This window comes from Cnephaeus nilssonii (genome assembly GCF_951640355.1).
Source record: "Cnephaeus nilssonii genome assembly, chromosome: 2".
Taxonomy (NCBI): domain Eukaryota; kingdom Metazoa; phylum Chordata; class Mammalia; order Chiroptera; family Vespertilionidae; genus Cnephaeus; species Cnephaeus nilssonii.
Genome location: NC_137073.1, coordinates 62,862,959 through 62,888,501, shown reverse-complemented (window position 1 = coordinate 62,888,501; position 25,543 = coordinate 62,862,959). Strand labels below are relative to the sequence as shown.

Genomic DNA, 25,543 nt, shown 5'->3' with positions numbered 1-25,543 from the left:
CTTTGACAGCCTGACAAAGAAATTACTCAATTGAAAACAACTAGAAAAAATGAGGATCAAAGCAACATTAGTAACTGTATCAAGTTATTTCTGTATACTCTCATATGTTTACATATATATTCATATATGTACATAATTCATGGTCAGATAAGATTCATGGGTCAAATCACAAAAGTACTTAGTAGAGTAAAATGAAGTTATGATTATTAAATATGTATTAAATAATATTGACCTGAACTACAGATTTCTAAGCATATACACTACTAACTCTTATAAAATTAAACATATGTAGTCATCCACTATATCTCTGAATAGCAAGCATTAATGATGGCTACCAATTGAAAGACCAAAATGGAAGAGAATTTTCAGATTGATACTGAAATTTCCTGAAATCAGTAATATATTTTAAAGTAAGTATAAAACAGGTCATTCTGTTCAGCCAATATTCATCCAAACAAAAGTCATTAATTATAAGTTAGTTAGCATGTGTTATATGGAAATAAGATGAAGGTGAGAGAGAAGTTAATCAAACTACTTTTAGCATAAACACCAAATTATTATTTCCATTCTTTTTCATTGTTAGGTTATTTCTGTGTGATCCTTATACTCAAGTAATAAAGCATTATGACTTAATATCTCATAAAACAAAATTTAAAACACTGAAAACATAAAATAACACTAGCATGATCTTTCCTGTATGAAAATGACACTGACTCACCATCCGTAGAGAGGAGTTTCAAGTTGTTTTTCCACAATGGAAATGGACTTGCTGATCTAGCCAGTTCCCTTGCCAAAGTTCCCTGGTGAACGAAAGCTTTTATCTGCAGGATGAGTGTTACCAGTAGTTACAAAAAACAACTAAATTAAATAATCAACATAGAAATTAAACTTGTGCCTTGATCCCAAGCCACTATGCTCTGATGGCCCACAAATGAAGCCACAGAAATATATAAATACTATATAATACTTACATACAAAGTTGCACATATATTTCCTTAGACACATTCACTGTATTCTATGTACACTGAACTAAAAATACAAACAATCAGAGCCTGACCTCTATCCCTAAATAAAAATCTTCTGAGCTGTCTTAGCCAAAACGGAGATTGCTTCTGACATGTAAAATCAGAAGTATATAATGAAAATGCTCGGAACGTGAAAGCATGCCAATTTTACAATCCTCATCACAAGTAGCAATAACTGAGGAAATTACAGAATATTTTTGTTAATGTTAGTGATATTCTCAATAGCATTAAGTGTAATATGACTACAGGCAAAACTACTTTGACATTTCCAGAATTCTGAAAAATATCAACTTTTTATGAAGAAAAATATTTTTGTTACTAGCTACACTGTTCATTCGTGCTAATACAAGCAAAGGTTTTGTAATTAAATATTCCTGATATGAAATTTTATCAGTTGCCTGCTCAATCTCCATAAGAGTTGAAGAGCTGGTTAAACATTACTCAAAGACATAGTTTTTAAGTATAAGTAAAATTAATGTTATGTGTTTCTTTATTGTTTAAGAAAATAAAAGCTTAGATTAACATCTGTTAAAAATTAATGAGAAAGAGTTAACTACTAGGCATAATTCAAACAAACTCACAATGCTAAGTATCTATGAGCAAAGCACTCACTATTTGGGGGTTCTGTGAACAGGTGGTACACAATCTCAAAGAAATCACAATATTAATATTACGGAAACATTTCATTTTCAGTTCTACATACTTGTTTGCAATAACAAACAGCTAAATTCTAACCCAGATCCTCCGCCAAAACAAAAGATGAGGTGGGAAAGCATGGCATCATACCAGCTCATTGTAGCTACCAGAGGGATGAGGCCCTGGGGCTCCTCTTGCAAGTGGAGATAAGGAAATTTCAATAGAGATGTTGAAAACATCTGCTACAATCTGTGATGTAGGTCTACTGTCACCTATAGACAAATGAACTTTGTTAATTTTAAGATTAAAAATATTTCCAATCACAATTCTATTTTAATGAATCATTCTCTTTAACAACTCTTTATTACATTCATTACCATCATCCCACACCAACTTACCAAAATTGGGAGTCGTCCACTAAACCCCTAAAGTTCCTCTTCATTTTAGTTTCCCATTTCCACAATGCCCAGCTGAGCACCTTATAAATTGTAAATGTTTGATAAATTGAAGTTAACTAGTCATCTTACTCCCTCACCTGTTACCCCCACCCCCACCCCCAATAATCACTTATTCTAGCTATAGCCACCATTCCTGATGAAAAGACAGGATTATTATTCATTCTGTAAACATTTTTGCTTGAACACCTACTGGGTACCACGTTAAGTACAATGGGTACTAGTGTAAGTAACACCTGATTCCTGTCCTTAAATAACTCAGTCTAGTACGAAAGATAAGGATGGAAATTAGCCATTATACTACCCCGTAATCAGTTTATAACAAGTTTTGTAGAAAGTGCTACAGATACTAAAAGGAAGTGAAAACTGGCTTAGAATAAAAGCTTTAGAAAGGAAATGCCATGTGAGATGAGTACTAAAGAATTAGTAGCTCCTGTATGGAGGGAGAAATACAGAAAGAGCACGCTCAGTGGAGAGAAGAGATGAAAAATTATAGAGCTGCAAAGGGGCACATGATATTCTGAGAACTTCAAGAAACTTTTGGGAAAGTAGCAGATGAGAAGAAAAAGGCGCGAGAAATAATACAGAAATGCCTTATTATGCTAAAAAGCTGGACCTCTGTCCTGACTGAAGGAGGTAAGCCAGGAGAATGACATGATCATTGAAAAGATGTTGAAAGCAATGGGAAGATGGGAGGAAGGACAAGACTGAAGGCAAAGGACCAAACAGGATAAGACAAAGCTGGCATGACCTAATTAATGGCTTATATAATTATGGTGACCCAACTCATCATTAATGACCATTAGGTCTGTTACCCAATATATCTCAAATTTAAATATATATATATTTATTTATTTATTAATATATTTTATGGATTTTTTACAGAGAAGAAAGGAGAGGGATAGAGAGTTAGAAACATCGATGAGAGAGAAACATCTATTTAGCTGCCTCTTACACACTCCCTACTGGGGATGTGCCCGCAACCAAGGTACATGCACTTGACCGGAATCGAACCTGGGACCCTTGAGTCCGCAGGCCGACACGCTATCCAATGAGCCAAACCGGTTAGGGCTTAAATGTATATTTAAAGAATACAAACTCTAAAGTATTTTAGAAAACAGTTTATGTGATATGATCTCAATGAAAAATCATGGCAGGAATTACAAAGAAATTACATCAAGGTGCCAAAATGTTAATAATGACTAGCTCTGGGTAGTGGAGCTACAGGTCATGTTTTTCTTCTTGTTACTGATATATTTCAAATTTTCTACATGATAATATTTAAAATATATCCTAGATCAATTGCTTGAAACTTAGCTAAAACTGGCATTAACCCTAAAGGGCCAGAGCCAGGATTCCTTGACAACATAATTGGCCCCAAAACCTCCCTTTAGCACCAACCCCATCTATACATATAAAACTCCAGCGACTGAACGGCAGAACTACCAGAACGACTGGTCAACCAGTCGCTATGATGCATCTGGCCCCTGGTGGTCAGTATGCATCATAGTGACCAGTCAGACAGTGGGAAGGACACTTAGCCTATTAGTCTTTTATATAGAGAGATGTGCATATAATTATACTGCTGATTTGATAAACTGCAAATTATGTAAATAACCACTACTAAAGTGTTTCCAAATCTATTGTCTTAGAAAAAATTGCCTACTGCTATGGGTTGAATTGTGTCCCCCAAAAAAATGTTGAAATCCTAACTCTCAGTATCTGTAAATGTGACCTTGTTTAAAAATAGGATCTTTGCAAGTGATCAAGATAAGATGAGGTCATTAGGATGGGCTCTAATCCAATATGACCAGTATCCTTATAAATAGAGAAAATTTGAACAGAGACAGATATACACAGAGAGGACACCATATGAAGAGGAAGGCATGGATTAGGGTAATTTACATATACAAGCCAAAGAAAACCAAAGGTTGCCAGCAAATCACCACAAGCTAGGAGAGAGGTATGAAATAGATCCTCTCCCTCACAGCCCTCAGAAGGAACCAACCCTGCCAACACCTTGATTTTGTATTTCAGTCTCCAGAACTGGGAGACAATAAATGTCTGTTGATCAAGCTACCCCATATTTGTTACTTTGTTACAGCAGCTCTAGCAAAATAATATACCTACTAAGGGAAACCATGATTTTTTTTTCCCTGAAAGCCACTAAAGACAAAACCATTTTGAAGAAAGATTGCAAATCAGAAATAATAAAGTTCCTTGCTATTAATTTTTCAATCTGGTAGCAAAAGTGCTATTTAATAGCTAAGCCAACCTACTGCCAAAAAAAAACCCACCTCTCAGATATGAGTCATCCTTCATCCTATAGTACTTTTTATACGTACAGCATCACATACACTCTGGAGAATGTCATCACCCTATAAATACTGGAACATGAGAATAATATGAAATTACATAGATGTCCCTTTGTTTTGTAAGAGTGTTGTTCTGTGGAATTTTATGTACCTGTGAGAATCTAATTTGACCTATAGTAAAATCATAAAGTAGCATAATGAGTTACTTGATAAAGAGAAATGAAATCACCATGGATCAGCAATGGGCTCTGGAGTGACAGACTTCAGTTCGAACCCTTGCTCTGTTACTCATCAGCCATGTGATCTAAGCAAAAAACTTAACCATGTTTGGACTTCAAATTCTTCATCAGTAAAATGGAAATTTTATATTTTTACATGAATAGATCAAATAATATGAGATGTGCTTAACATATAATGATGATAACGGGGTTTTAATAGTTATATAAAAAGTAGTAGTCGTCCAAAAAAGAAAGAAAGAAAAAGTAAAATTCATAAATTAAGGGTTTACTTTTTTCCTTTATTTGGAATTTATTGGGGTGACCCTGGTTAACAAAAATATATACTTTGCTAGAGTAGGACAATAATTAGGCAAGCTTATATGAGAATAAAAGTATTGCCTTTGGCTACTTCCTTACTATAAAATGTAGGACCTTCAAAATCTTTCAACCATTTGCTAAAACTCAAAACACATTTAAACTTATTAATATTGGGAGAAACCAAGATGGCGGCATAGGTAAACACCTAAACTGCTGCCTCGCACAACAATTTCAAAACTACAACTAAAAGACAAAACGAACATCATCCAGAACCACAGGAAAGCTGGCTGAGTGGAAATTCTACAACTAGAAGGAAAGAAAAAAGCACACTGAGACTCAGAGGAGCTGCAGAAGGCAGAGGTACAGAGGCGCACACAGAGAGGGCTGGCAACTGAGTACGTGGCTGGCTCTCTCAATCAGGAGGGAGACAAAAGCTCCCGACTGCTCTGAACTCCAGTTCTGGGCAAGACTCTGGGGACCCAGACTCATTCGGGGAGAAACTGGACTGTCTGGCAGTGGGCGGAAGTCGAGGGCGGCTTTCTCTCAGAGGTGCTTGCAGCAATTACCGTGGGACACTGAGACCCACAGGACTCTTAGGGCAGGGCTGATGGGAAGCCATTGCTGTCTGCTCCGCCCTGAGACTCCACCCCATCCAAGCTGAGCACAGAGGCTTTTGCAAGTCTTGTCTCATAAGGGTGTCTCCAGCACAGAAGTTCTCCCAGCGTAGACACAGCTGATCCTCACAGCCAATTGGCCTGGAGGTCAATTCCTCCCAGTGATACCAACATCAATCAAGGCTTAACTACAACAAGACTGTGCACATAGCCCACAAAGGGTTGCACCAAGAGTGTCCACCTCAGGTCACTGGGGAGGCTGAGCCACTGGGCCCTATAGGACACCTAGCACACAAAGCCACTCTATCAACTTAGGAAAGCAGCCAAAATGCAGAGATAAAGAAACAGGTCACAAATAAAAAAAAAATGGAGGAAAGCAAACGACTGGATATAGAGTTCAAAACCACGGTTATAAGGTTTTTCAAGAATTTTCTAGAAAAGGCTGATAAATTTAGCAAGACCCTCAAGGATATGAAAAAGGACCAACTAGAAATTAAGCATACACTGACTGAAATAAAAAAATAATATGCAGAGATCCAACAGCAGACTAGAGGATCGCAAGAATCAAGTCAAAGATTTGAAATACAAAGAAGCAAAAAACACCCAACCAGAAAAGAAAAAAGAATAAAAAAATATGAAGATAGTGTAAGGAGCCTCAGGGACAACTTCAAGCATACTAACATCCGAATTATGGGGGTGCCAGAAGAAGAGTGAGAGCAAGATACTGAAAACCTATTTGAAGAAACAATGACTGAAAACTTCCCGCACCTGGTGAAAGAAATAGACTTACAAGTCCAGGAAGCGCACAGAAGCCCAAACAAAAGGAATCCAAAGAAGACCACACCAAGACACATCATAATTAAAATGCCAAGAGCAAAAGACAAAGAGAGAATATTAAAAGCAGCAAGAGAAAAAGAGTTAGTTACCTACAAAGGAGCACCCATACAATTGTCAGCTGATTTCTCAACAGAAACTATGTAGGCCAGATGGGAGTGGCAAGAAATATTCAAAGTGATGAATAGCAAAAACCTACAACCAAGATTACTCTACCCAACAAAGTTATCATTCAGAACTGAAGGGCAGATAAAGAGCTTCACAGATAAGAAAAAGCTAAAGGAGTTCATCACCGCCAAACCAGTATTATATGAAATGCTGAAAGGTATTCTTTAAGAAGAGGAGGAAGAAGAAAAAGGTAAAGATAAAAATTATGAACAACAAATACATATCTATCAACAAGTGAATCTAAAAATCAAGTGAATAAAAAATTCTGATGAACAGAATAAACTGGTGAATATAATAGAATCAGGGGCATAGAAAGGGAGTAGACTGACAGTTTTCGGGGGGAAAGGGGTGTGGGGGGTATGGGAAAAGACTGGACAAAAATCGTACACCTATGGATGAGGACAGTGCGGGGGGGAGTAAGGGCAGAGGGTGGGGTGGGAACCGGGTGAAGGGGAGCTATGGGGTGAAAAAAGAGGAACAACTGTAATAATCTGAACAATAAAGATTTATTAAAAAATAAAATAGAAAATAAATTGTTGACAAAATAAATAAATAAATAAAAATAAACTTATTAATATTGGAACTGAAATACAAATAGGATATCGGTGACTTTGGGCTCTATCATAGACATCAGTTGGAATGTGGCTTTCAAAGCTCCTATAATAACACTCCTTTATTTCCTCAGATCACTAAGCTCTAGCTAGTCCAAAAAAAAACTACAACTTAGACTGATATCAGGTTAATTGTAATAGTATGACATAATCCACTGTAACCTACCAGGTATTACTGCTGTAGTTTTTTGCCTCTTTTTAAATATAAAACTTATTAAATTAAAATATACATCTCAAAAATGTAACTAGTTGAAAAGGGACTTATTTTGGAATTTATATACTCATTTTGAGAAATGTGTAAATAATGCAAAACCCAGTTGATCACCAAAATTCAAAAGGACCTTATTATATCTTGTAAACATTCTACACAAGATACAAATTATATTTCCACTGCTAATCATAATAGTGCTTATAAACTAAAATTTGTATCTACACCTATACATTAAATAGAAGAAACTAAATAATTAAGTCCAAAAAGATGGCAAATATTATAAAGAGAATGGTAGTATTTTTGTTAACCTTTTTATATAAAGGTTATCTATCTACATTGGTCAAATCTGTTGGAAAATATATCAATAATCCTTTTCTTGTGAGAAAGCCAAATAGTATTTATTCTTAGCATCTTTTACACTTTGGTGAACTATAAAAACATATTGAATGCTGTATTAAATTCAGTAATATTCATATCAAAGTAATGTGGGGTCAAGACCAATCATAGGTGTTTTTCTAAATATTTATGAAAATATGTTTTGCCTTCATACTTAGTATAATTCCTAACTTAAACTCAAATAGATTTTGTTAGGTGAGATCTAAACAAAAAAAAAACAAAAAAATGAACCTCCTTCTTGCTAAATAAGCAACATAAAGTCCACTTTTCCAAAAACATTGTTACACAAGTATTTTTTTTTTTTTTTGCAGAGAAACAATTAGGTTGGCATACTCAAGTTAAACAAAATTACTTATAGTATTAAGAAAAATTCTTAGATCTTATATTTTTTAAAAACTGACTTAAAGTTAGCAATGGCCATATTCTTTTTATTAAAGATACTCTATTAAGAATAATACAATATCATTTTGATTGACACCAAATTATAATTCTAAGATTTTTTTTCAAAAAGTAAAGAACAGTACAAAAAAAAAACTAAATATATTTTCTTTTTCTTAAAATACTAATATTAATAAATAACACAAATACATTACATTAATAAAACATAATCTATTAAATTATTGGCAAAAAGGCCATACTGATTATTATACCCCTGAAGGCAGGGACTATGCCTTTATCTACCTCATAAACCTTAAATATGACAAGAACTCAGTAAAGTGTAATTTTCTATATCTCAAAAACAATAAGTATAACAGTAACATAATTATCCTAAGAATTATGGGAAATAATCCTAGTGAGCAGGCAAATCTAACATTAATAGAAGAAAATTCTATGTCTCTTACCATAAACAAATTCTGAAGTCACAGCTGAAAAGTATGCATTGGTTGTGTCAATAGAAAATATACAACCAATGCCAGTTTTGAAATAATCTCAGTTTGATCTAAAATGAAGTCATTAAGAACTGAGTAGAAAAAGTGAAGATATTAAGAAACTATAATCCTACTATTCTATATGGCAAAAAAAAATAACTTTTTACCACGTTCTGTTATTTCTGTAAACACCACATAACTTTTCCACAGAGAGCAATTTTCACTAAGAGAGTAAGGTAACACATGTGGATTGTATATGGACTATCCATTCTCATGTCTCACTGGGGTCATTCTGGTTTTGCATTGCTGATTTGGTGGTTAAGATTCCATATTCTCACCACCATCAGACAGATTCATATTGTGATCAGGGAGAAAACAGGTTAGCCAGGGGCTTGTTTCCTTTACCCACACCTTTTCTCATGAATTTCATAAACTTGCTAGAGCAACATGGGGAAATTTAACCAGAGCAGAAAATTCCTTACATTACATATTACAGATGTTCACCAGAATTTTCAACTAGACACACACACACACACACACACACACACACACACACACACACACACACACTTTTCCTCCAGATAAAAATGCTATAGAAATGAAAGAAATCACATTGGTCTAAGCAAATAAACCAATAATTTAGGCTAAATAAAAGGGTGATATCTGATTATATTGGATCTCTCCTCCCCAACCTAATATGCTAGGGAAATTTTCTTACTAGAAGCTGCTGAACACATAAGATAATTGACCTAAACTACTCAGAAAAAAATTTTATGTGGTTTGCTTGTTAAAACACAACCACCCTGAAAATATTTATAGCATTGGCAAAGCCACTATTAGTAGCTTCATCTGCCCTAAAGAAAAATGATTCTATTATTACAAGTTTTCAAGTATGTATTTACAGAAGGAAGCAAATAATTTATTAAACCAACTTTTTGGTCTTGAAGCAACAGATGTTGGAAAAGGTGGTTTTACAATAAGATACATAACTCCACATCTAGTTATAATGCTATTTTTTCATAGAAGAGGCATGATACTGTGTGAATATTATGAGTCAAGCCTACTCATCTCAACTAAGAATGAATTAAATTTGTTAGAGTGAAAACCTGAGAGAAAACATACGTGCATGTAATTCTAAGTTGCCATTTTTAGAATAGGGTTTTTCTCCAAAGAGATTTTAAAATGTGTTTCCACATTATTCTATTTGTGCTGCTTTCACTTTAGTGCTCCGGTAAGTTGGTTGCTAAACAGAAACAAAAAGCAAACTTATTTTCAAATAGAAAGTGGTTTGTGATTTGACCATAGAATAAGCTATATATATATATTTTTTTTTTTAATCTGTCAAAGCCCTAGTTGATTTGGCTCAGTGGATAGAATGTTGGCCTGCTGACTGAAGGGTACAGGGTTCGAGTCCTGTCAAGAGCACATGACCAGGTTGCAGGCTTGATTCCCAATAGGGGGCATGCAGGAGGCAGCTGATCAATGATTCTCTCTTATCATTGATGTTTCTATCTTTCTCTCCCCTCTCCTTTCCTCTCTGAAATCAATAAAAACATATAAAAAATAAAAATATAAAAAATCTGTCCAAGTCCTGACTGCCAAAATATATTGAAATTGAGATACATGTACACATAAAGAGACATTTGCATTTTCCTGGTCCAGTTACCATACAGAGATCAGAAAATTAACTGTAAAGTAAGGTGCCTATCAAAAGCCTCATCATACCCAAACTATTATTCTTTCCAGAAAAGTCCAGAAGGGAACCACAGGCTCTGCAGGACACACAGTGTTCTTCTGTAAGTAACTTGCAGACTAATATGGCTCCAAGGTTTTTACCCACAGAAAAGGTATTTTAAGAGAAAAACTTTCCTGCATGCACAATCCCAAAATCACACAAGCCTGAGGATAGTCCAGAGCAGTGGTCAGTCAGCTAGTACCCAAAAGCTGACAATGTGAACTAAAGAAAAGAGTGCTTGAATGGAAGTCGGGAGATCTAAGTTTTACCAGTATAACCAGCTCTGGGATTTACTATTCTGTTTCAGGCAAGTTAGTTAACTTCTCTGGGCCTCTGTCTTAGGTTTGTTTTGTTTTATTTTGTTTCATATGGAAAACAAGAGGTAATCAAAAAACTTTTTGTAATTATGGCCAGGAGGCCAGCAGAAAACATGTAGACCTATCCCCGACTTCACAGATGAGGGCAATAAAGCAGAGGAACATAACCAGTCATTTAAAAGGACAGTTCACTTATGTCAAAATTCTAGATCATGTCCAAAAAGATACTTAAAGGCAAAAAGGATTAAAATCATCAAATTTAGGATGGTTATCTTTTCAGGAAGAGCTTCAATTGTACTGGTAATATTTTATCTCTCAAATTGAGTTTGGAGTACAGGGAATTATTGATTTTGTTTTGTTTGAAATAGTTTCTAATAATTTTTTTAAGTAACCACCAAAACATCTTTAACCAAAACATTTCTCTGAAAATTTAAAGGTCAATGGAAATAGTATGTGGTTTCAAATATTCTCCTGCTGAGTTTGTGAGGTAAATATAACTGTGTCCCCCTAATATAAGAAAAAAAAAGTGAAATAGGCTGTAAATAAATACACACACACACACCACACACACACACACACACACAATCTTCCAGCTTAGTAAAATACAAACAGTACATAAGTGGCACAAAACACAAAATAAACTGTATTATTACTATCATTATTACCCATTTAAGAATATTGAGAGAGGCCCTGGCCAGGTAGTTCAGTTGGTTAGAGAGTCATCCTGATACACCAAGGTTGTGGGTTCAATTCCGGGTCAGGGCACATACAAGGATCAACCAACGAGTGCATAAATAAGTGAGACAATGAGTTGATGTTTCTCTTTTTTCTCTCTCCCACTCAAATCAATAATTTCAAAATGTTAAATTTATATATATATATATATATATATATATATATATATATATATATAGAGAGAGAGAGAGAGAGAGAGAGAGAGAGAGAGAGAAACAATAATAATTGGTACTCAAAACATGTCTAAGGAAAATATATTTAAGAGTCACATCTGAGAGCCTAGTACTCAATCATCAGGTTGTTTGTTTGTTTTTACTGGACAAAAAGAAACTGCAATGATTTTCCTAAAGTAAGCAAACACTTTTCCATACCTCTACACGAAATTACCTGTAAAAGTAAGTGCCTCTAAAATCTCTGAAATTTTCCAACAAGAAAGTATAGGTCATTCAGCAAAATATATTTACTGTATACTACCATAATAGCTATTTAATTGTTATCATTATGATGCAGATATATAATGGAAACAGATGTTCCTTTTTCCTTTCAGCAAAGCACAGGAAAAGCATAAACTTGCTGATACTGCATGGACTCCTACCATAGCACAATAGAGGAAAAAAGACATTAGCACATGACAATATTAGTTTTTACTACACAACTAATTGCATAAAAAGTATAACTTGAGATCATTAAATCAATATAATTTTCAGCACTACAGAAGGGAAACAAATAGATTTGTATAACCAGCCTATTTCACATCTGCAGTTGGGAAAATACTTCTGAGAAATTAAGTATATGCAAAATACTACCACTGCTTTCAGAACACAAGGAAAAGACTGTTGTTCTGTTTTATTTGCTCATGTAACATGAATTGGAATGCTGCCTCTACAGAGAAATTTTTTTAAACAGTATTGGTATAAAGTGAAAGAACCTTTCTAGAAAAAAATTTGGCAATCAATATTAAAAACCTTAAAATACAGTCTATACCTCAGTCCAAGTAATTTCTATTCTAATAACATATCATAAGAAAATAATCACAGGAATGATTAAAGAGTTATTTAAAATGTTATTCATCATAACTTTATTTATAATGGAAAATTAAAATCAAACTCTCCAGTGGTAGAATGACAATTAATTAAGTTATATATGTTAAAACATTATACCGTCAATATAAATGACTTTAATAATAATTTTAATTATATATGAAAATTTTTATTCTACTACACAAACTGAAAAAAAGCAGAATATGAAGTGATTTCTACATATTTTTATAAATATAACATATATAAAAACATATACGTGCTTGGAGGAAAATTGCTTAGAGAAAATACACAAAATGTCATTTTTAACTTGTGACAATTCTCTATTATGAGCAGATACTACTTTTTAATTAGAAAATTTATTTTTTCTTTAAACAAACAATTCTATTTCTATGCTCTAATACTCTCTGTCCTTGTCCAAAGTTTCTGAAGATTCTTTGGGTCAAATAATCCTATAAATATTTTAGGTAAATTAATTTAAGTTACATTGATATGTTATTTGATCCTAAAATCTGGCATAGAAAGAAAAGTATTTGTCAATTACATAGACAACACATTTTTTATCCTGAGTTAAACAAGATCCTTACAAAATAGAGAAAATTTTTATAGGATAAACATTATAAATGTTTACTTAAGAGCTATTAACATAATGTGTTTTCAGTCACCATGTCAAGGAAATTTTTCAATTAAAAATATTTCTAAAGCAAATAAAGTACCCTATTAATTGCTCTCCCAGTTTGCCAATAAAAAGTTTGACACAGCTTTTGTAGGACTCCTAGTTTCATGATTGTATTTTTAAGAGAAGAAGCTGATTTGTCTTAGGCTATTACTGTCTACTACTTCTAGAAGTCTTAAGGAAAGGTGGGAAGCAGCAAATTCTGGCAATCTGCCTAAAGAGAAATCAATGAAACAAATTAATCCTTCGCAGGCTGCAATGACACAGTAATCCATCATTCAGAGCTGCTTTTATATACCAAATCAGAGAGCAGAGGACGGAGCCCTGGGGACATCACAGACAACAACTTACACCAACACTGGGAAAATACTGAGGAATCAGTTTATTTAAAAAGGATAGATTTCAGTTGATTGCCTATTTTGTCAAATAAAGATTTTTTTTTTCTTTCACAGTGTGGGGAACCCAAGGCCCAATGACTCTATCTTCAGAATTCAGTACCATATATGCTTGCTGACATCAATAGGGGTGAATGTTTATAAATAATTAGCGTCATTAATCAGTATGAACAAATATCTGGCTAGGGTAATATTACTTTTTCCATTAAACTTCCAGGTGTTAAATACATTCCCAATTTTCAGTAGGGACTAACTGTAAATTTACATAATAATCTACAATTTAACTGACCAATTCCTGGTAAACCACATTTGAGGTATATATATTTTTTTACACATAAAATGTAACCACTTAAGATGTGTATAACTTCCTAAGTACTGTGTTAAGTTTAAAGACTTGAAAATTTTAATTTCATCTCTTGTGGAATAAATTTCAATAAGCAAATCAGATTCTAAATCAATAACTTGTTTTAAAACCATAAATAGTACTTTGTCTTGTAATTATAGTTGACAGTACTGAAAGATAAATTTAAATGTGATTTCCTTTTTTAAAATAAACTTATAATCAATGTATACATTCACACTGAGTATATTTATTTATGCATATCCAAAAACATATGCATCTAAATTTATTGGTGCTTATGTAGAAATTTATGCACCTGAGTATGTTTTACTAGAGTAATGCATTCTGAATGGAAGTATATTCCCTAGATGAAAACTAATGAGAAAAACTATAAAGTCAAAGTATATTACTACTGTTAAATACATACATCATTTTCATGGTTAAATGTGAGGAATTAGTAAAAGGAAAGGATTTTCAAGAAATAAACAAGCAAAACTTGTCACAATGGTCCCAAAACAGAAAAAGAAGGTTAAATAAATGCTAACTAGTCAATTTTTGAGTGGCATCTTTGATTCTGAGGCCCATGGCCATAAGATTGTAATTCCTGGCTATGCTGATGCATTTTTAATTCAATGCATGGATCTAGTATTTATTGATTTAATAAGGTTAGGAGTATTACATGGTTGCTGCTACTGATGAACTGTCAGCAATTTAATCTAGTGAAATCTTACAGAGGAATATCTATTTTAGAGGAGTGAGAGACACTAAACAGCTATGTAAATGTAATCCCTTCATTACCCAGGACAGTGGCAAAAGCAATGTCCCTTCTTTCCCAGACTGCTTTGGGCTCCAAACATTTTTCTAAGATCTTGGCTACCAATAGACTGAGGTGACAGTGAAAGGATTGCAGCAACATCTTGCAGGTACTTCTTTCAAAACGTTATCCACAGCATCATGGATGCAGACAGAAAAGAAGGGAGAAAATTCACTTTCTCAAAAGCCATTCTGCTAAAAAATACAACCAAAGGAGAGAGGCTTTAAAGGCTATATCAAAGTAAGGAGGTATTGTGTGATCCAGAATCAAAATAAGGGGGGGGGGGAGGGAATCCACCCGAATTTGCTGAAACAAACACTTGAGGACTATTAGAAAGCTTTTTGCGCTGCTGTGCTACCCTGCTTGTGGGCTTATTTCCCCAACCTGGACACCTGGGAAGCATGTTGTGCTCCAGCTTTTCCCTGACTTTGAAGAAATGGATAACCTAAGAAGCGCACGGCTGCTGGGGTCAGTAAAACTATGCTAATTGCTGAACCTAATTGCTTCAAGCAGTCCTGCCTCTAAACAGGGAGAGCACAGTTGATGGAGTCAGTCTGTTCCTAATAAAATGAAGAAGCACTGAATTAAATTCCCAAGGAAGGCACTATAAAAGTTTCCACAGTGTAACCAAATGACTTCACCTACGCTATTACCCCTAAGATGACATCTTTGAAGGAAAGCAGACCCCAGTCAGGCTCCATATTCATAAATTGGCTGAGCTTAGGCCAGTGAATCTGGATTGATTTAAAAAGGTTTTTTCATCCTTCCAATCAAATGAAGTCATTGTTAATTAGATGCTTTCTGTTAACAATGTCACTCTTCTCCACATTACCTGCTCACACTCGCAGCGCCTCTAGTGCAACATCTGGAGCACCAGTCCCCCTGCCATCAGTCCTCACAAGTTTGGCTGGAGGCTGGTGGTATTTCCGCTGCTCCTTCCCTGTCTGAAGGAAGATACGGTTCAGTGTGCTGCTGGTGAGACACATACCCACTTTCCAATGTGAGAGATTATAAAGCAATCTCTAGGAAAACTCTTCTCCCAAACCCTTTTTAAATGAACTACACAGCAGTGTCTCTGTGCTGTTCCCGCTTTGTAGATGGATGTTTTAGAAAATGCCTAAGGCCACAGTCAGCTCCCACTGACCAAGCTCCTGCTCACACCAGACAACCGGGTTTAAGGTTTCCCAGCCGCGCCCCGGGGCCTGGCCACCGACCCCTGTCGGCCTGGGGCGGACTGGCCGCGGGAGGCTGGGCCACTGGTAGCAGCCCCGGGGCGCGAGGCACTGAGCGCTCTGCCAGGAGAGAGGAGGGCCAGCCCAGGGCTCTCCATCCTCGGGGTCCCTGAACCTTACCACCCCGAGCAGAGGCTGCCTCACACTCCCTCGGGGCCCATTCCTAAAAGGTTTGCGCGCTCCACCCGCAGCCCCACCCCGTCGGGCCTGGCCTCCTTCTGGCATCTTCCCCGGAGCAGGCCTGGGACTCGGTCACTGCGGGCGCTCGCAGGATGCGGCCTTCAGCGCCGGCCAGGGCACGGCTCCTGCCGTCCGCCCAGGTCCCGCCCGGCGCCCACTCGCGTCCAGTGCCCGCAGACCCCGCCGGCGAGGCCCCGCGCAGGATGCGCGCCTGGCTTCGGGGAGCTGCTCCTGCTGGCGTCCAGCGCAGGGTCCAGGTCCCCGGCCTCGAGGGCAGGAGTGGAGGCTCCCGGGCCCTCCCCAGGCGGCCTGGTTCTCAGAGCGCTGATCTTTCCAAAGGGAGCGCCCTGCGGGGTGAGGACATGAGGAGCCACGGAGCAGGGCCTGGCTGCTGGAGGGAGGCTGCCCCCCGCGGCCCCTGCGGCCCTTGCGGCCGATCCCAGCGCTTAGGGGGACGGGTGGCTGCCTCCCCCCCTGAGCACCGGGCGGCCGGGAGGGAGACCGCAGGCCTCCAGGGGAGCCTCGGGACCCGCCGCCAGGTCACGGGCTTCTTCTCGGCTGGAGCTCCGAAGCGGGAGCCGCTGACCGGGGCAGGGACCTGGCCCCGGACCCTGCCCCTGACTCCGAGGTGCCTGAGGACAAGACCACGGCCTCGCAGTCCTCCAAGGGTGGGGCTGCGGGGGGTCACGGGGGCTCCCTGGCTCAGCGACAGTGAGTCCCGATCCCCTAGACCTCGCAGAGGGCAGAGTCGTGCTAAGACGAGGTTAGGCGGAGGCCAGGAGGAAAGGCGAGTTGGGACTCATTGCCTTTCTTCAAGTCCTTGACCCCAAAGCGCCGGCCGGTGACCACGCGCGCCTTCTCCACAAGAGGGTTTGGGGAAATTAAGTTCCTTGGGAATCTGACCCCTGTTCTGTGGGCCCATGGAGGAGGGCAAAGAATAGCAGCAGCCGAAACACCTGCGAATTCCCCATACCATCTAGTATGGGCGTGATTGGAGTCATTTCTCCTTCCGTTTCCAGGGGGAGCTCAGACCTGAAGCATCAGGATGATCCCTCTCCGAGGTGTCAAACAGGATCCCTGCCAGGGGCACCACCGCCCGGACCCCGAGGGGGTTCCCCTTTGCAAATAGAAAAGGCGACCTGATAGCCTGTTCCACTGAGTGCTTGTGCGACCCTCGGCTGGAGGCTGGAGCCGTGTCAGACACTGCTTTGACACTCTGGAGACTAAAGTAGAACTGAGCACAGGGAAATCAGGCGCACAGGAAGGACGGTGCTGAGAGGTGGCGGACGGAAGGCAATCTGGGGCGGGGCGGGGGGTGCGCAGGGCTGCGCTGACCCGCGACGCCCCGCTCCCGCGCGGGGAAAGCTCAGGACGCTCGGGGCTGGCCGGCAAAACAGGGCCACGTGCTCAGGGGCCGCTGGGCTCAGGCTCTGTGTTTCAGGGACGCACACACACACACACCGCCTGCCTCTCTTTTCCAGCGCTGGGGTTCCTCTGGGGCTGTCCACACAGCGGAACCCGCGCCTTGCCGCCAAGCAGGGCCACTGGACCGCGGCGCTCACCCTGGATAAGGGGGTGAGAGCGCAGCTGGGGGCGCCAGTCCTGGGGGGACCCAGCCCCGCGCAAGGTTAGGGCTGCTACGTGGCCGAGCCTGGGAAGGGCGGCGAGGATCCTCGCCGCCTTCCAGTCCTGTCACCTGTCACCCCCAACTCGCCCGGATCCTCGTACCGCCCCGCTCTCCGTGACCACACGACCACCCGCGCCTGGTTGTTGGCAGGTGCCCGGGCCCTGGGGGCCGGGGCTCGCCCCTCCCTGATAAAAACAGCACCAGCGCCGCTTTTCCGGCCTCCAGACCCTCCTCTCACCCTCCCACCCAGCGACCACTGGCCAGTGTTTGGGGTGGTTGGTGTTCTTTTAAAAAGTATATCAAAGGATCATTGGCGTCTCCCCGTCAAGTCATTATGCCTTTATCCCCATCAATTAACCACACCTCAGAGGGCTGCTATTAAGAGCTCAATTGAGCTGCAAAAGTAGAGATCCCGTTTCAGGCAGATGTTGTCATCTCCCGCTGAGATAAGCAGCCGGTGGGACCCGGCCGGCAGCTTCCCCCGCCGCCCGAGCGGCGCTGGACCGGGCTCGGGACCCGGGGCCGCGGGGCGGGCACGGACGCCGCGCTGGTGCCCCCGGGACGGGGAGGAGCGGGGAGGGCCCAGCTCTCAGACCTCCAGCGCAGTGCCTGTCCAGGGGCAGAGTCTCCAAAGTTGTGTGGGGGAGAACGCCAGGGGCGAACCGGGCGCTTTCTCACAGTAAGGGGGGGGAGGGAGAGGGCACAGTTGAGAGTCAATCTGGCTGCCTCCGCCGACACACCCTCCTTCCTCTTCCCGCCGCTCCAGCCTCCTTCTTCCCCGGCACCGGCCCCAGAACCCCCTGGGGAGGACGGCAGGGTGCTGTGGGTGTGCTGGATAAAGAGCCAGGGAATCCAGGACAGAAACGTGGCTTTTAAACAAAGGGTATTCGCCGGGACCGCCGCGGCCTTTCGCCCAGATGTGTCTTTCCACTCTTTCTCACCCCCAGGCACTCCTGGGGACTTGGGCCAGGGCTGCCGCACGCGCTGGGAAATCTGGGGGGCTGAGGGGAAAAGGAGCAGGAGGACGTGGCCTCAGTGCAGTGGCTGTGCAGTGGATGCATGTGTGTGGACAGCTAGCGCAGTGTGTCCAGGACTACATCTCTACCCACATGTGCTTCGGGCTTTTGCCGCTTTCCTCCCGACAGTAGCCACAAATGTAGCCAAGGCTAACGGAGATTAATTTCCTAGCATAATCCAATTAAAAGATTTCTGAAGTAATCTTTTGCAAAAATGGGGGGGGGTGCATGGCTAAAGAGGGGACTGGTTTTGATGACAGTGATTTATCGCCTGGGCACAGCATGCGCTGGTCGCTCTCTCCCGCACACGCGATTTGACCAGAGCATCCCGGTCAGTGCCTCCAGTCCAAACCATCTCCTCTCTGAAAGACAGCCATCCATCACGCCAACCTGGGCAGAAGAGAACGTGTGAGGGCCTGGGGTTGCTTACAAGCACCATAGACTTTTTTAAGTGCTATTAGATTTATGGTCTCTTTTTCGAGGCCCATCCAGAGTAATTAGCACATATGTTCTAAATAGATGATAGTTTTGTGAGCAATAAAGCAATTACCCATCGTTGGAGCTGACAGTTCCTCCAACTAAACTCCAACCAGCAGCTAATTGGAAAAGTCATTTCAGCTCCATTGTCTGCAATTAGTCCTGCTAAACTACTACACCCCAACTAGCTGGTTTGAGGTTAATTTATTCAGTGTTGTATTTGCACGGAGAAGCTATTGCCACAAAGGGACTTGCCTTTTGCCCCTCCGGACTGCGCCCTGGGACTAGAGGAGCCGGTGGGAGCCAGAGGCCAATATTGGGGGGCTGGGCCAGTTCCCAGGGGAGGAAGTGCCTGACCCTGCCTCAGCTCCAAGGTCAGTGTCCAGTGCGCTGAACCAGCTGACAGAGAAAGCCATTGTTTCTCCTGCTGGGCAGTAACTAGAGGAAACTCTCCAGTTCCCCGCAACCAAAAACCTTAGTTTTAAAAAAAGGAAGTCAGCGTAGAAGAGCTGACTGGGTTCTGCGTGCACCTTTCCTCCTAGGCGTGCAGTTCTGACCCTAGGCCACGTGTATCTCCATCCCTAACGGATAAACATAGATTCAAAAACCAGCCCAAACTGCCAAATTCCAAGCCCTCCGCTGGGAGAGGGAGCCTCCAATTCTTGGAGTAGAAAAAAGGACTAGAAAGGCCAGGAAGCCCTGCTTTTGCCTTCATCCTCTCTCTCTGAGCACAAGGTCACTTCTTCCCTTGAAACTGGAGTTTCTCTGTGACTTTTTCTTTCTTTTTCATTTTTCCGTTCCTTCCTTATCTTTTTTTTTTCTTTCTTGTCTAAAGTTAAGCCCAATAGGTCCAAGATTTGCGCCAGTGAGTGGAAAAAATGCGTTAAACGTTGGTTTGATGCCCCATCGGAGCTTCCAAGTATCCAGTGGCTGGGATTCTTCTACTTAATTTAATCTTTATTGGACAGGGTGGCTCCTACACTCCTATTCACCAGGAAACCCCGGGAAATGATCTGTTGGTGTTCAGAAAGGAGGGAGGGAGGGAGAGAAGTTACAGAGGGGTTAATCCTCTCCCACCCAACCTCGGACGTTGCCTCTGTGATTTCTGATAGGCTGGGGGTAGGAGCAGAGGGGGCTCAAGGTCCCAGCCCAGACAGCCCAGGGTCTCCGCAGTCTGCAGCAGGGGGCCGGAAGGCTGGCAGGTTGAGATGGGAACTTGTAGCCCTGGTAACCGAGTATTCCCTTAAAAGAATTTACAGCTAAGTGTCCCAGGCTCTGGGAGCAATTCGAATTTTAGTTAGAAGAACACGGGTTTGGGGGGCAGGGAGACACTTCTTAGGAGGTAAAGCCAAGTGCTTTCAGTCCTAGAAATCTAATGTCCGTTTTCTGGATAGCCACTCATACTTAACAACCTGAGAGCTGTTTCTCCTTTCTGAAGCACATACAACACCACATAAAGAAGACAACTTAGGTGGTATTTCAGTCAGCATAGAATTACTAAAATAATTCCAATTTCAAAACCAATTGTAATCAATTGCTCAACTTCAAAGATTTGAAGATACAAACCTATAGCACATACACACACACACAAAAAAAATTAACTTTTAAATTGCATAAGGTCAGCCTCTTGTTTGCCACTTACTTATTGTGTTTTAACCAATTTGATTCCAAGAAAGACCAAAAAGAAAAACTATGGGGGAGAGATTGAAAGTAATAGTCTCATCTTACCCCATCACCTCCCACCTGTCACACAATCTCTGCCCTTGAAGAGAAATCCTCCCATCAGTGTGGCTTCCAGTTCAAATAAGATGTCTTCACTAAAAAAAAACAAAACTGTCCATCGTGTTCTCAATTATTTGCTTTTTCCCCCCAGGACTTAAATATGACATCCCAGAGAGTGAGGGCAAGAAAAAGCTGAAGGGAGAACCAGCTGAAAGTATCACCTAGACCTGACAGAGAATCCTAATGTGGGTGTGCGTGCATACTTCAGTATAAGGGCAAATAGAACCTACCCAAACAATAACCCACCAAATGTGTGGGAAACATTTACACCATGCACCCCAAAAAACTCTAAGCACATGTGTGTAAAGATATAGTCATATGCAAACTTAGCTAGCTGTCCACATATGTATCCACTTCTAAAGGCAGATTCGTTGCTCCCATAGTTTTTTTTCCATTAAGAGCGATTAGAAGATATCTATTCAAAGTTGCTGATCCAGAGAGAAAATAAGAGTAGATAAAAGGAGATTTCAAGTGACCTCCTTGTCCCTTTCACACCAACCTTAGCCCTAGACTAGCCAAGGATCAACTAACACAAAAGCCCTTTCCTTTTTCTTTTCAGCTTCAGAAGATTTCATGCAAACGGTTAACAATAAAACATAGAACTATCCTAGAGTTTTGTTAGATCATGCATTTGAAATACCTTATTAACTCCTCCCGTAGATGGGCTAGGTTTATTATCCACTTCTGAAATGGGTAAATAAAATATACATAGCATAACAGAGGGCATAATTATTTACTGCTCCATGTGGTTTGTATCAGTGGTGTACTACGCTCATTCTTTTTCATCTAAACTTTACTTAAATCCCCTCTCTCCTTACTGATGGAGACTGATGGAGGACACTGTAATAAACATATCTTTCCACTGACAGTTTAGAAGGAAAGGTTAGGGTTATTATTTAGATCAACTTTATGATAGGTAGGTACAAGTGAAGCATGACAATAGTTACCAACAGATCTGCTGGCTTTGTGAGCCAGTACTTTCCCACTACTTTTATTTTGTAGGCAGTGAAGACTTTAAAAACTTAAACATACTTGAGCAGTCCTTAATCAATGAATGTCCAATTCAAATCTACTTCTGATGGGCTAATCCTGTAATAAAAGAAATCTGTGTTCTGACAGGTAATTATTAAGAAAAATGATAATATAGTTTAGTTGATTGTATTGTCAGGGTACTTTAATAAGCTCCAAACTCCTTTTAAAACCAAAACTTTTCATCCAAACCCAACCCATTTTCTCTGGGAAGAAGAGCCTTACAGTCAGTCTTCACTCAAGTCTGGCATTTAAAATGCATTTTATAACATAAACTTCTCCATTTTCTTTTTTGTAGAAATGCATTTATCTGGCTAAGACTTGATTTTTACAAAAAGTAAAATTTGCACACACACACCTACCCCTTTCACTGGTGTGCTATAAATGATTGCCACTTTTCCTCCTACAAAAAGCTTGTTTTGCATCCAAAGGTCAACACTTGCTCTCCTGTGGTTACTGGGGAGGGAGGGGGGGCTCTAACTTGGGGTCCAAGCAGAAAGGGGAAGTACTTCCCTTATCTCTGTTTTCCAAAGCCCGTGCTTTAAATGGCCGGTTTGTGATGGAAAATTAAACCGCTTCTAAAGTAAAGCACTTATCTCTGAGTGTTTCGACCCAAAGGTGACAAAGAAGAAATGCCCAGTCTACCGGAGTGATAGTGAGTACAGGAGTCCGCTGGATCCGTTGCTCAACTCTATGAACAGGGTAAGAGCAAGCAGGACAGCCCACTCCCAACTTGGCCTTCCCACCCTTGTTTTCAGGTTGTCAAAGACAGAACTTTTTACAGTTGGGAAGCTACAATACAGAGGAGTTCAACCTTTTGGGAGGGGATTTCTGACATAGGCCAGGCTTTTGTTTGTTTGTTTTTGTTTTTTTTTTAATAAGCACAAAACATTAGGCAGGCATTCCAATGGGTTTCTCTCCTCCCTTTTCTTCAAAATATCTATGCAAGACCACATTAAATACATCTTCAACTGCGTCCTTCCCAGCATTAATCTCATGCCAACGGAGACTAATTGATTCGGCACCTTTAAAATAAGCTCTTTGGGAAAGGTCTGTAATAAGATCAGAAGAACTGACCTTTCTCCCAATGATTGCAGGCTTGTTCATCTCTCCAGATGGGCTTGATAAAACAGGGCTATTTCTGTTCTGTGGTCTCTCTAAACAGAATAATACCATTTTTAATTATTTAGAGGGTAGGGAAGAGGTATGGGAGAGAATATTTTACACATATCTGGTCATTTGTAGGATCTCGGGGCTCTTGAACTAGATTTTGAAAACATTTTTACAAGGACACCTTTGTTCAGTGTAATTTGCCAAAAAGCCAAAATGAATGATCCAGTGAGCTTCGGGAAAGCAAAATACCAATATCAAAGATGTCATGGGATTAGTGAAGAATGATTCAGCATTCCTCAGAAGAAGGATATTGGGGAGGGGGTATTAATCAGTTGGAAAGTCTGCTTAGATCAGACTCTGGGGCCTGGAATGCAAGTCAATGCTGCGATCTCTGCTTCTCTCCTCCCACCAGGTCACAACTGTTTACTGGCTGTCTGGCTAGGAGAGATCAAGGATTGTGTGGAAGTTCTTTTAAAAGGTGATTAAGGCTAGGCCATGATGCTAGCCATCTGAAAGGGGCAGTGTAAGTTTACAGCCTGATTCCTTCTCTTCATCTGTTGGGGGATCCACAGTGCAGACTTTGTATGCATTGAAGAAGCTTGTAGGAAACAGGAAGGCAGAGGAAGACTTCAGGAGGGAGGCCCAGGAGCCCAGGCCCTAGGAGGCTTTTCTGATCCCTAGACCGGCCTCACTAGGAGAAGCCTCGGAGAGGGCCAAGGAGAGAGGGCCACAGGGCTGGCGGTCTCAGGTAGGGTGCTGGGGAAAGGGCCACAGCCGGTCTGAGTCCAACAGCCAAGTCCACAGGCTGAGGTTATGCTAAAGCTCTCGCTTGTGCGAGAAGGAAAGGCGAGAGAGATCTGGAGAAGAGAGGACAAGTGAAAAATAGGAGGAAATTTGCAACTGCGTTTCCTGCTTCTGCACCTGAGTGTGCCTGGACACGTGTGTGGAATTGCACAATTTGGGGACCTACGTGCTTCCACAAAATATGATCACTTTTCTATTAGGTGCCCTGCCAAACAACAAGAGTATCAGTCGCGCCCTAGGGCCAGTGTGCCCAGCTGAAGCAGGAACAAACTCAAGCCAGAGCTCCCCAGAGCCCCCAGGACCCCCAGTCCCTCCACAGAAGCCATTTTGCTGGTGAGGCTGTGAGCACCCGTGGAGGCGCTCTGCGGGTGTGAAAACGTGGTCAGGGAGAGAAACCGAGGCCTGAGTGCCGCCAGGGCTGGACAAGTCCCAGACGGGGACGGCGCCTCTCCTCGGAAAGTTTAGGTTTCTTCCTGCCCCCTTTGGGGACAGAAAGTTGGCGCGTTTGTTCCCTGCTCGGAAGCCAAGGGCTTCCACGCTCCGCGCACCACCACCACCGCCAGCAGCCACCCTCCGGGACAGGGGCTGGGGCCCTTCCGGGAGGAGCGAGGGCCCCGCTGCTCCCCATCCCCCGGGTCACGCGGGATCCCAGGGGTCTCTTCCCAATTTGGAAGCTCAGTGTGGGGGCAGGCAGGAAGAGCCCGCAGTGCGCGGGAGTGGGCGCCGCCGTTCCCGGCAAGTTTCAGCTCATTCTCCCGCCAAGCCTCGCCCCCCCCCCCCGCCCCCCTTCCCCACCGCAGCCTGCAAGGCCGGACCGAGGCCAACAGCTCTAGAGCGGCTCCTTCCCGCGCCCACCGAGCCCCCGGGCGCGGCACCGGGCGGGCGTCGGCTGCCCCCGCCCCCGCCCCGCGCGCCCGCCCCGCGCGCCCTCTGACGCAAACGCGCGCCCCTGCCCCGCGCAGAAGGCAGCGCTGTCGTAGGTTTTGATTCAGGCTCTTCCTTGCACACACGCCCCCTCGGTCCCCACCCCCGGGGGGTGACCCCCTCCCCACCCTCAGCCCTCTAGCTGCGGGCCAGGAGTCTGGCTGGGCTGCGGGGCCGCGGACCCGGTGCTCTCGGGCCGCCGCTGCCGCGGGCTCTCCGCTGGAGAAAGCCGCTCCGTGTCCCTTTTCATTCCCTGACACTATCGCCCCCATCAAACGGGCAGCCATCGATCGCGTTCCGTTAGGGGATCCCGTTACTGAAGGCGCCCGCAGGTGGGCGGCAGGAGCCGAGCTCGCCAGGCCCTGCTCGCAGCCGGGCAGCGTGCGGGCGGGGCCAGCCCGGCGGGACTCTGCCGCCCGCTCCGCCGCGGCTGGAGCTCGGCACCGGCGGGGGCGGCTGCGCGGGTGCCGTGTGCCGTTCGGCGGCCCCCTGCCCCCTGCCTCCGCGCTGGAGGCCCCGTAGCTGTTTCCCGTGTGTGTGTGTGGGGAGGGTGGGGGTAGAGAGTGGGGGTTGGGGGGCCCTGCTTTGAATTTGGACTAACGCTCGGCTGCACGATCCTCAGCTCCGGGCGGCGCGGCGG

General features: G+C 42.2%; 1 long non-coding RNA gene across 4 annotated transcripts in view; it reads right to left on the bottom strand.

Moving 5' to 3' along the window:
• Positions 1-25,543, bottom strand: part of LOC307105846 — a 117,206-nt gene that overhangs the window by 90,386 nt on the left and 1,277 nt on the right. For 3 of the 4 annotated variants that reach the window (XR_013814057.1, XR_013814058.1, XR_013814059.1), the window contains exons 2-4: positions 15,552-15,659; positions 1,812-1,933; positions 719-821 (exon numbers count right to left, since the gene is read on the bottom strand). This is a non-coding gene — a long non-coding RNA (uncharacterized lncRNA). The remainder of the gene's footprint in view (positions 1-718; positions 822-1,811; positions 1,934-15,551; positions 15,660-25,543) is intronic. The other variant, XR_013814056.1, reaches the window with a different exon arrangement.